Raw genomic sequence first — 11,771 nt, 5'->3', positions numbered from 1 at the left:
ATAAATGAGATTTATACAACGCTCCTGCCATTCAACCCTCCATTCCAACACTGGGGTGACCTCCCCGCCCCAGGCCTGCTTCTCCACTGTTGTCCACTGCTTAGCAAGGGCAGCCCAGGAGCATGGGCCTCTGGAGTCCCACAGTCTTCTTTTCCCGTCCTCCACGTTGGTCCTGCTGATCCTGTGTCTCCAAAACACCCCACTTTGTCCATTTTCCTGTATCCCCCTCCATGGCCCAAGGCCAGGCCTACAGGCTGTCTTGGCTTCTTAGTTGGACCTCTTGTTGCCTCCACCGCTGCCCAGAAAAGTCTCTGCTCCCATGGCAATTATAGACTTTTTTTTTTTTAATCAATTATTTATTTTAGAGCTGTTTTTGATTTACAGAATTATTGTAAAGATAGTACAGAATTCCTGTGTATCCCACACCTAACTTCCCCTATTATTAACACCTTACATTAATATGAAACATTTGTTACAATGAGTGAACTGATACTGGGACATTATATTTTATTTTTATTTTATTTATTTTTAAGATTTTATTTATTTGACAGGAGGAGCAGCAGGCAGAGGGAGAAGCAGGCCCGGAGCGGAGAGCACGATGCAGGGCTCGATCCCAGGACCCCAGGATCATGACCTGAGCCGAAGGCAGAGGCTTTAACCCAGGAGCCCCCCAGGTGTTCCAGGACCCTGGGATCTTGACCTGAGCCAAAGGCAGACACCCAACCGACTGAGCCCTCCAGGTGCTTCCAGGACATTATTATTAAAGTCCATGCATTATTCAGATTTTCTCTGTTTTCCCTAATATCCTTTCTCTGCCTCCAGACTGCACGTTACATACAGTCCTCAGACCTCCTGAGACTCCTCTGGGCGGAGACAGTTTCTCGGATTTTCTTGCTGTTGATGACCGGGGCAATGTTGAGAACCGGTCAGGTGTGGGCAGAGAGACACAGTGAGAGAGGGAACACAAGCAGGGGGAGTGGGAGAGGGAGAAGCAGGCTTCCCGCCCAGCAGGGAGCCTGAGGCGGGGCTAGATCCCAGGATACTGGGATGGTGACCTGAACCGAGGGCACACACTTAACTACTGAGCCACCCAGGCGCCCCTGTCTCGTGTTTTTTCAAGGCTGGCCTGGGGGTGACAGCTTTAGGGAGGAACACAGAGGTGAAGCAGCCTGCTTGTCACACCAAACCCAGGGCACATGCCATCAGCCTGACTCTTCACGGTGACATTCACGTGGATCACCTGGCTGAGGTGGCCTCTGTCGGGCATCTCCACCACAAAGTCACTCTCTTCCCGGGGTTCTGGTGCTTTGCCTGGTGGAAGGAAGTTACCACGCACAGCCCATACATACTGAAGGGATAGGGAGTCAGGCTTCCCCCCTGCACAAATTATTTTGAATTCCTCTCATCTCCCTGTTATCATTCACATCAGTATGGATTCGTGGATATTTATTTATACTTTGGGTTAAAATCTGATCTCACTTTATTGATTTTCCTACTCAAATGATTTCAGCTTTGGCCATCAGAGGCTACTGGGTTGGTTCTCAGGGCTCTTTGACACTCCCCCATCACATCCGTGGTTTTCCCCTCTTAGCACCTCCTTACTTTGTCTTTACGAAATGCTTCATGCTCGTCTCCTATATTTCCTGCTCCAGTCCTAGAATCAGCCTTTTCTCCAAGAAGCAGCCTTTTGCCGGAGAATACAGTTGTCTCCCCTTTTGCACAGTGTGGTCACCCGCACTCCAGACACAGATGATAGCGCTTCTGACATACGGTCAGAAGGTCAACAGCAGCCTCACGCTATGTCACAAAGCCCGAGTCATTCACCTCGCTCCATGTCCTCACGTAGGCATTTTATCATCTCCCATCATCACAAGAAGGGTGAGTACACAAGATGAGAATTTGAGAGACAGACCACATTCACATAACTTCTATTATAATATTAATGTCATAATGTGCCTAATTTATAAATTAAACTTTAGCATAGGTATGTATAGGAAAAATCATAGTATAAATACAGGGTTCAGGGCTCTCCCTGGTTTCAGGCATCCGCTGGGGATCTTTTTTTTTTTTTTTCTCTCAGATTTTATTTACTGGGGCGCCTGGGTGGCTCAGTTGGTTAGGTAGCTGTCTTCGGCCTGGATCACAATCCGGGGTCCTGGGATCGAGCCCCTTGTCGGGCTCCCTGCTCAGCAGTGGGGGCTACTTCTCTCTCTGCCTCTGCCTGCTGCTCCCCTGGCCTGTGCTCTCCTGCTGTCAAATAAAACCTTAAAAAAAAAAAAAAAAAGAAAAGATTTTGTTTATTTGAGAGAGAGTGCACAAGCAGGAGGAGGGTCAGAGGGAGAAGCAGACTCCCCGCTGAGCAGGGAGCCGGGTGTGGGACTCGATCTTGGGACTCCGGGATCAGGACCTGAGCTGAAGGCAGACGCTTTATGACTGAGCCACCCAGGCACCCCTCCACCGGGGATGTTGGAACATATTCCGCACAGATCAGAGGAACACTGCTGCGCTAACACAAACTGAGATCGGGACATTCGTGTGCTGCTTGCTACTGCGGATCATTCTAGGCCTCACAGCTGACAGCAAGGACACAAAATGTGTCTATTACCTGCATATATACACAGACCTGTAAATAGCTCCACACGTAACGGTCTGCATCTGAATTAAGTTACACATGAATTCATGCAGACGTCTCTACACCTCATCCATTAGCAAATGGATTCTTCTAGCCTCCTCCCCTTGCCTGTCTAGAACCTCCACCCCAAAGTGAAAAACCTGGCTCCCACCCTTCACCCACCCCGTTAACTTAATTGCTCCATTCCAGTGCACACTACGGTGGATCCAGGATGTCTACCTGGGCCCATGGTGAGGGTTTCAGACAGGGATGGATCAACTTCCTCCCCAGCTCCAAACCCTCCTGTAGGGCTTGGCACCCTCAGTAAAGACACCATGCCCTCCCAGAGCCCTCCAGGCCTGTGCACCCGGACACTGTGTACACAGCCCTGTCCTCATCTCTCCCTGCCGACTCACTGCTGACCTGACAAAATCAATCCCACCTCAGGGCCTTTGCTCCTGTTGTTCCCTTGGCTGCAGTGCTCTCCTCCCAGCTCTACATCTGACCATTAACTCAGCTCTTAGTTCCTACACAGAAGCCCTGGTCAGGCTTCCTTCCAGTCCAATGCTGAACCCCCCCACCCCACCCTGCCCCAGGGTTAGGGCATGGCTGGGAGTCATCCCTTCCCCAAAAAGGCTGGAAGCCTCGTGGGGGCCCTGGCACCACTCATATGGACCAAGTGTATTTACACTCACCATACACATCTCCCCCAAGCCCCAGCCAGGGGGAAGAGGGTGGCGGTGGTGATTCTTATTTTATAGGACAGGGTACTGAGTCTTGGGGACAAGAAGCTACTCTCTGAAGTCACACACCAAAGATATGTCAGAGACAAGAATTAACTCAGGTTCACTGGTGCCAAAGCGCCCACCCACCTTGACCTCAGATCCTAAAACAATGCTGAGGGGATGGGGAGGACGGGATGCAGAACTCTTTGTTGGGGAAGGAAACCTGGGGGTCCAGGCCAATTTTATTTCTGAGATGGGGGGAGGGAGGGTCTGGGGGCGCACAGAGAGGATAAGTAACATCCCTCAGGTCACCAGCAGTACAACCATTTCCTGAGCACCTACTATGTGCCCGGTGGGGGAAGGCACATACTCTGTGTAGGTGGGTGCTGGCCTTGTCCTGTCCTGGCAGTGACCCAGACTATTACAGACTAGAAGGAAAGAGGAGGGTGACTTGCTGGTGGACAGGGTGGCATTTTAAAGGGAGCAGTTCAGGAAGAGACAAAAGTGGGGGTGAGGGAATAGGTCAGAACCAGAGGGAGAACAGGGAGGGCTTCTTGGAGGAGGGGCCCTAGCAGGTGGGGCCTGGAAGATGAGAACTTATTGCACTGTTCTTGCAGGGAGAGGCAACCCTCCCCTCCTCCACCATTACCTCCTAAGAGCCCGGTTCTTCCCAGAAAAGCCCCCCAGCCTCCCCTGCCCCACCCCCAGCCCCTTGAAGGGAAAGTCCCAGCTGCTCAGCGGGGTGTCTGGGCAGCTAGAGGGCTGGCCCCATCCTGCAGCCTCCCCTTGGGGAGCTTCAATATTACCAGTCTTCTTTCGGTTCCTTTAAAAGACCAAGCCTGGGCCTCTGTGGGTCCCCTGCCAGGTGTGCTCTCCCTCTTCCCCCAACAGTGGCTTAATCCTCCGCTTCCTCATGGGGCCTTTTCTCACCCCCAAGTGGCACGTGGATCCTCCTCTGGCACCGTGCTCCACCCCCAATCCCCACCCGACACTGTGGGTTGTTGTAGCCTCCTGTGTGACTCCCCCACTTGCCAGTTTGCCCCGTGAGGGCGGCATCCAGCATGCTGGCTGATGCGTGGTCGGCTGGTGGGCATCCCAGGGAGAGGACACCGTGGGTGCAGAGGCCTTAAGTGTGATCTAAATGTCGCAGGAACATGCCAAAATCAGGGGGCAGCTGTGGCTCCGGCTCGGGGTATCAGGGAGGGGCTGCCCATGAGCTGGCTGCCCGGGGCCAAGGTCACACAGCCGGCTCCTGGCGCATGCTCCAGACAGGGCCCCCAGGTGCTTCGGCTGCTGTGGGGATATTTTTAGTGCGCACTCAGGCAGAGGCTGGGCCAGACAGCTGTCAGGAGGGATTGGGGGAGAGGGAGGAAGTAGACAGAGAGAGAGAGAAAAAAAAAACGAAGAGGAGAAAGCAGGAGAGGAGAAGAGGGAGACCCTAGGGCCAAGGCCTTCCAGCTATAAATGCCCTAGACGGGGAGCCGAGCTGGCAAGTTGCAGCCCACAGTTCAAATCGAGCCTACAGCAGTAGTCAAGTAGCAGTAGGCTCGCGCAGTGTTACTGGAATCCAGTCTTTTCCATCTGTGTTCAGCTCCAACGGCAGAGTTGTCCGAACTGAGAGCAAAGGGCCCATGACACTGAAAAAAAATTCACTGTCTGGCTCTACAGAAAAAGTTTGCCAAACCCTGACCGAGACAAAACTGTCTTTGCTGGGGGCACTTGTCAGTAATGAGCTGATTTTCACCATTTCTGATTCTTCTCCCTCCAGGTACAAGGGAGGAGTGCACCTCTCAGCTCCTGATTCAGGCAGTCACGTGACCCGCTTTGGTCAATGAAATGGGAGAAGGGGGATGTCACTTCCTGGTAGTTAAACCCTTAAGAACCCCTGCCTGATTCACCCTGTTCCCATCCCGCCTCGCCACCTGACATTCTGGGTGGTAGGAGCCCTGTATGCTGAGCGGAGTGACGGTGTTGAGAAACACAGCAACATCAGAATCAGAAGGGCAGGGAAAGATCCACCCGGTATTAAGGGCAAAACCCAGACCCACCCCACCCCCGTTTATTAAAATAAAAATACAAAGTGGAGTTCTTCCTAGGAATGTAAGGATAAATCGGTGTTAGAAAACCTACTAATAGTGCTTAAAAAAAAAGATAAACTTATCCTCCAGTGGTTCTTAACTTTATTTTGAAGCCCCATTATTAGCTGCAAAGAAGTTTAGACTCTATCTTCCTTGTGAATTAAAAGCTCTAATTTGAGGGGCGCCTGGGTGGCTCAGTTGGTTAAGTGGCTGCTTTGGGCTCACATCATAATCTCAGGGTCCTGGAATTGAGCCCCATTTGGGGCTTCCTGCTCAGCGGGGAGTCTGCTTCTCCCTCTGCGCCCCCCCTCCGCTTATGCTATCTGTCTCTCTCTCTCTAATAAATAAATAAAATCTTTAAAAAAATAAAAGCTCTAATTTGATAATCCTTATTTCTAAAAATATACAATATAATTTTATTAATGTAGATCAGCTTTCTTTCTTATTTGCCAGGTTTTTCTCATCCCTTAAAATTTTCAGCATCTAAGCATATATGTTTAGATATTTCCTATAGATAGCTTCAAATTTTTAATTAAAAAAAGGTAACAGTCTACCTTTTGTCCTTTAGCTTGACCATTTACATTTATTGTAATTGCTGGCAAATTGTATGTATTTCCATGATCTTATTTTGGGCTACTGGAACCTCCTTTGCTATGGAAGAATTATTCTGGATTATTTTTCACTCCAATTTTTGCCCCCTAACAGTTTGGAAGTTATAGACTAGTTCTATTCTCTTAGTATTTACCATGACTATTAATATCTTCTACTCCACTCAACCGAGTACTATGTCCCACTCTCCTCAAACAATATAGGCACAGCTCAGAGATACTGTGGGTTCAGGTCCAGATACTTACCACAATAAGGCAAATATTCCAATAAAGCCAAACAAATGAATTTGTGGCCTCCCAGTGACTGTAAAAGTTACATTTGCACCATACTGTAGTCCATTAACCATGCAACAGCGTTACGTCTAAACACCACACATACCTTAATTAAGAATACTTTATTGCTAACAAATGCTAAACATCATTTGAGCTTTCAGAGTTGTAGCCACGGATCACTAACAAATAGAATAAGAGTTTGAAATATTGCCAAGAATTACCAAAATGTGACAGAGACAGAGTGAGCATCTGCTGTTTGAAAAAAGGCACTGGTAGACGTGCTCAACAGAGTTGCCTTCGATTTGTAGAAACGCAGTAAAATGAGACTGGCCTATACACAGATTTTAAAACCTTACTCAACTATTTCTTGCCCTTGTTGTCTCGTGTAATTGGGACTTTAATCCTACACAGTGGACTTTACAGTTCTTGCTAATGAAGGTGATGTTCCTTCAGTTGCATTTCCCACCTTTCTGCTGTCTCCTCCTGCATGTCAACCCACCTCCCTGGTTCATTTTCTTTCTGCCCTAAACAGCTCCCTCAGCATTTTGTTCAGCGAGGGCCTTCCCTTCTCTGTCCTTCTCAAAAGATATTTCTGTTGCGTAAGCATCTCTGGGCTGCTGTTTTCTCTCAGAGCCTCTCCCAGACTCCCTGGGTCCTGAGTTCTGGGCCGTGGGACTGAGAAGGCTCTCCAACGTCATTCTCGATTTCCTTGCTGACTGTGGTTTTCAGTCCTGAATCAGCTGTTTTTTTATATACCTTGCTTATGTGGCTGGCTTTCTGAAACCTGGTAAATTGGTGTCTCTCATCCATTCTGGAAAGTTCTCCACCTTCATCCTCTTCAGAGTTTGCCTCTGCTCTCTCCATCTCTTAACCTCCCTTTTCTTCCCGTGTTTGGGAAATTCACCGCACTCCATCTTCTAGCTCACCAGTTTTCTCTTCGGCTAGCTCAAATCCACTGTCAGCCATGTCCAGTGTTCAAAGTCTCCACCATCTGCTAATTTCTCTTATTTCTATTCGGCTCTTCTACAAATGTCTTGTTCTTCACACTTCAGGATTAAACACACCGGTTCTGGGTCTGATGATGCCGACATTGGAGGTCTCTGCTGCCTTGTGTCCCCTGGCTCCCACACACAAGGACACACTGTGACTTTGATGCTGGCTCATTCGCAGTTCCTGGGATGGTACTGGGGGAGTTCAAGGCTGGGGCTGAGGGCTCATCCAGCAGACCTCCACGGTCATCACCACCCTGGACAGCTTTAGACCATTTTGTTCACTGGAGGCCTCTGGCCATGCAAGGAAAGCTGGGAGTTGCACACTCCAGCAAGGTCACCGTATACCAAGCTAGATTCTACCCCCTCTTCCTCCCTACAGCCAGGCTAGAGATAACCAAGTTTCCTTTCCATTCCTGGGAAAATCTTATTTTGATTTTGACTTCACCCTGAGGTCTTAACAGAGCCACCATACTGAAGGCCCAAGAAGACAGAAGACCAAACCCACCTTGTCTAACACAGAAGCTGCTTCCTTCCTGGGGCTCCTGCCTAGGCTGACATTCTGGTCTCGGACAGCTCCTTACCTTCTGGTTGCTCACAGACACAGTAATCAAGACTTAACTCATTTTTATCCAGCAATTTTCATTGATTTTCTGGGAGGATCAGTTCAAGAATCTAGTCTACTATCGGGCCAAAAGCAGAAATTTTTTTTTTTTTAGGATTTTTTTTTTACGTAATCTCCACACCCAACGTGGGGCTCAAACTCACAACCCTGAGATCAAGAGCCACCCACTCTACCAACTAACCCAGCCAGGCGCCCCTGAACGTTTCTTACAGCATGTGTTTGGGCCCCCTCTGTGGACATTCTAGAACTCCAAAAAGAGTGAGCATGTGAAAACAGCTGGGAATTTAAGAAGGGAAAAAATAAAATTAAGGAGAAAGAACCTGCTGAGTAGCTATTAAGACACACAGGACTACACCAGGGAAATAGCCAGGAGAGGACCAGAAAAGCCGGTGACGGATTAGAGCAGATGCAAAAAACAGACGCCAGCACACTAGGGTCTTAACTCAATAGGGAGGAGGGAGCATTTCAAATCTGTACCCAGCCTGGGGACCATCCACTGGCTCTTTGGGCTGGGGCAACCCCTCCATCTCTTTTCATCCCTAAATAAGGCCTAGATGGATAAAAATAAAAGTTAAAATTATAAGCAGAGAGAAAAAAAACAAACACGGGAGAATTTGTGCCAGCTGCAAGAACAGCCTCTCAAAGCATGAAAAGACATTTAAAAGCGGTGGTTTGAAAACCATAAAAATAAAATGTTTACAGAAAAAGTGCTCATGAAATTGAGAGGTCGATCTGGTAAAAAAAGAAAAAAAAAAGCTCACCACAAAAAGCTTAATGGTTAAGATGATAAATGTCAAAATGTTTTTTAACACAACTGAAAAATTTTTAAAGTGTATTTTTTTAAAAGGTTTTATTTATTTATTTGAAAGACAGAGATCACAAGTAGGCAGAGAGGCAGACAGAGAGGGAGAAGCAGGCTCCCCACTGAGCAGAGAGCCCAATGTGGGGCTGGATCCCAGGGCCCTGGGATCATGACCTGAGCCGAAGGCAGAGGCTTTAACCCACTGAGCCACCGAGGTGCCCCTTTTTAAAAGACCTTATTTGTCAGAGAGAGAGAGAGTGCACGCACAAGCAGGGGGAGCAGCAGGCAGGAGGAGAAACAGGCTCCCCACTGAGCAAGAAGCCCGATGCAGGGCTCCATCCCAGGACCTTGGAATCATGACCTGAGCTGCAGGCAGATGCTTAACCAATTAAGCCACCCAGTTGTTCCTAAAAAGTATGTTTAAAAAACAGAATTATGATATATAAATGAGAAGAAGATACACATGTAAGAAAACAGTCAAAGCAGCCAATTACAGATAAACACATTTTAGAAAACCTGGTAATAAAACAAACGAAATGAGAAGGGGAGGCAGCACCTGTCACTCAACATTTGGCCGCAGTGAAACCTCCGGCCACGTGGCCTCACATATGCACAGTGACCCACCCTATGACCCGGGGCTGAGAAGTGTCCCCCTTATCTAGCAACAGGAAAAAGCTGACAAGGGGCCACAGCCTGCGTGCCTGGCAGCAGAAGTAGCAGGTCTGACTGTCCCCACACCACACACCGGCTGGGCACGACACCCGTACCCCCTTCCCTGTGAGTGGGTGAGAGGCAGGTACAGCAACAACCAAGTGGATGCAGGGTCCCAGATCCAGGTCCCAGGTGCTGAGCAGCTCCTCCCAGACCGCTGCTCCCCCTTTCCCGGGTATGTAGCACTCTGAGCTGGGCCCTGACATCACCCACGGCACCCTGGTGAGTCCTGACCCCTCTCTGGGCTCTGGGGTGGGCTCTCCTGATGCCCTCTGCATTTCCCGACGGCCTGGCCCTGTCAAGCCCCAATATCCCACACGAGGACAGCCTGACATCAGTTCAGCGGCTCCCACAAGGACAGTCAGGTCCCCCACACCAACCCGCCTGCTGCCACGCTGCCCGCTCTGGAATGAACCGTGTGCCCTCTGGGGCGTCTGGAATAAACCTATTTGCCGGCCACACGGGTAGATAAAGAGCCAGGCAGGCCTCCCTGTACTGAGGCTCTCTTGTTTTTACAGATCTTGGTTTTCCTTTTTTTCTTTAAGATATTTATTTATTTATTTATCTATTATTTATCTATTTATTTATCTATCTATCTATCTATCTATCTATTTATTTATTTGACAGAAAGAAGCAGGCTCCCAGCTGAGCAAGCAGCCCAACACAGGGCTCGATCCCAGGACCCCGAGGTCATGACCTGAGCTGAAGCAGATGATTAACCCACTGAGCCACCCAGGCGTCCCTTGGTTTTAAGAACTGGCCTTTGGGACCACTTGTTTTTTTTCCCTTCTGGCGCTTTAAATTCCCACTCCCGTGGTTTATGGTTAGCACTAAGCAACGAGCCCTGGGAATCCCAGGCTCCCATCCTGGACCCCAACAGAAGCAGAGCCCAACCAGTGACCACATGGCCCCGTGTCTGTTCCCCGCCCCCTCACTGTGTGGCACGGGGGGTGCGGGGGGTGTTACCCTGCGGTCTCCAGGTCCTGTCAGTAAGAAACCTTTATTTTTTTCAGTTTTCTGATGGTTGTTGCTGAAGGGGGAGCAACCACAAGGGCCAGGCCAACCAGACACTGGACACTGGCCGGCTGAGATCTAACCAGTTCAAGCCCCCTCCCCCCAATTCCAATGTTTAAGCCCGACTCCCCATCCTGATGGTGTCTGCGAACACAGGGGTTCCGGGGGAACATCAGGTAGTGGAAGGGGGGGCTCGCAATGGGATTCGTGCTCTCCTAAGAAAGGGGTGTGAGAGAACGCGCCCCCACGCCCCCTCCCTCTCCATGTGAGCACAGGGCCAGGAGGCAGCCAGGAGTCCTAGCCAGGACGCCTCCTCACCAGAGCCCGACCGAGCCGGCACCCCGACTCCCGGCCTCCAGGGGTGTGAGAAACAAGCGAGTCCTCGGTGGAAGACCCACCACAGCCACAAGTGGTGACTCAGCCACCGCAGCCAGGGAAGGGAGCCCCGTGCTGACCGCCTCCTCCAGGGCCGCCATCACAAAGCACAACAGCAGTTCCTTCTCATGCACTTCTGGAGGCTGAACTCTGAAATCAATGTTCCTTTAGAAAATTCTAGTCGGGGGGACCACCCCTCATCACTCCCAGCTTCTGGAGGCTCCAGTGAGGGCCACAGGCTCTGCCTCCATCTCCATGCAGCCTTCCTCTCTCAGTGTCACCTCTTTTGTCTCTTACAAGGACAACTGTCATTGGATTTAGGGCCCATCCACATAATCCCAAAATCCTTCACTTAATACCATCTCTCTACTCAGTCCCACTCACAGACATCGGGTGACAGGAGAGATGCATGCTTTCTGGGTTGCTAAGCCAGTGCACGTGGCACCTTCTCTAACATTAAGTTCTAGGTCTCCCCACATGGGCAGGGGGTGGGCAAGGAAGGGGGATCTTTCAGGAATTGATGTCTTGTAACCTTTGGGTTTCCGATTCTTAAGACCGCTCTGTCACATGGGACTCTCTTGCCATGACATCGATCATCTCTAGAAACGGAGAGGAACCTGTTTTCCCAGCTTTGGAGCTTAGAGCCTTGGGTTCAAATCTCACCCGGTCACAGACCCACGCGTGTGATGGAGGTCCCCCAGCTACCCAGGGGAACCAGCTTCCCCACTGGGAAAATCAGCCCCTCACGGTCAGCAGCACACAGCAGCCGCTGGTGGTCCCTGCCCAAGAGGCCCACCCACCCTTGGGCCTGGGTCCTTCCATCCACAACATGGAGGCCGGAGCGTGCCTCACCTGGGAGCTCCTGCGGCTGCCCCTGAACTGGGAGGCCAGCAGAGTGGCGATGACACCCCCAGATGCCGCCAAGTCTCCGTCAGCAGAAGGAACGAAGGCTACAGACGA

The sequence above is a fragment of the Lontra canadensis genome, unplaced genomic scaffold (genome assembly GCF_010015895.1).
Source record: "Lontra canadensis isolate GAN:19392208 unplaced genomic scaffold, GSC_riverotter_1.0 scaffold35, whole genome shotgun sequence".
Taxonomy (NCBI): domain Eukaryota; kingdom Metazoa; phylum Chordata; class Mammalia; order Carnivora; family Mustelidae; genus Lontra; species Lontra canadensis.
Note: the sequence above shows the minus strand (reverse complement) of the source record.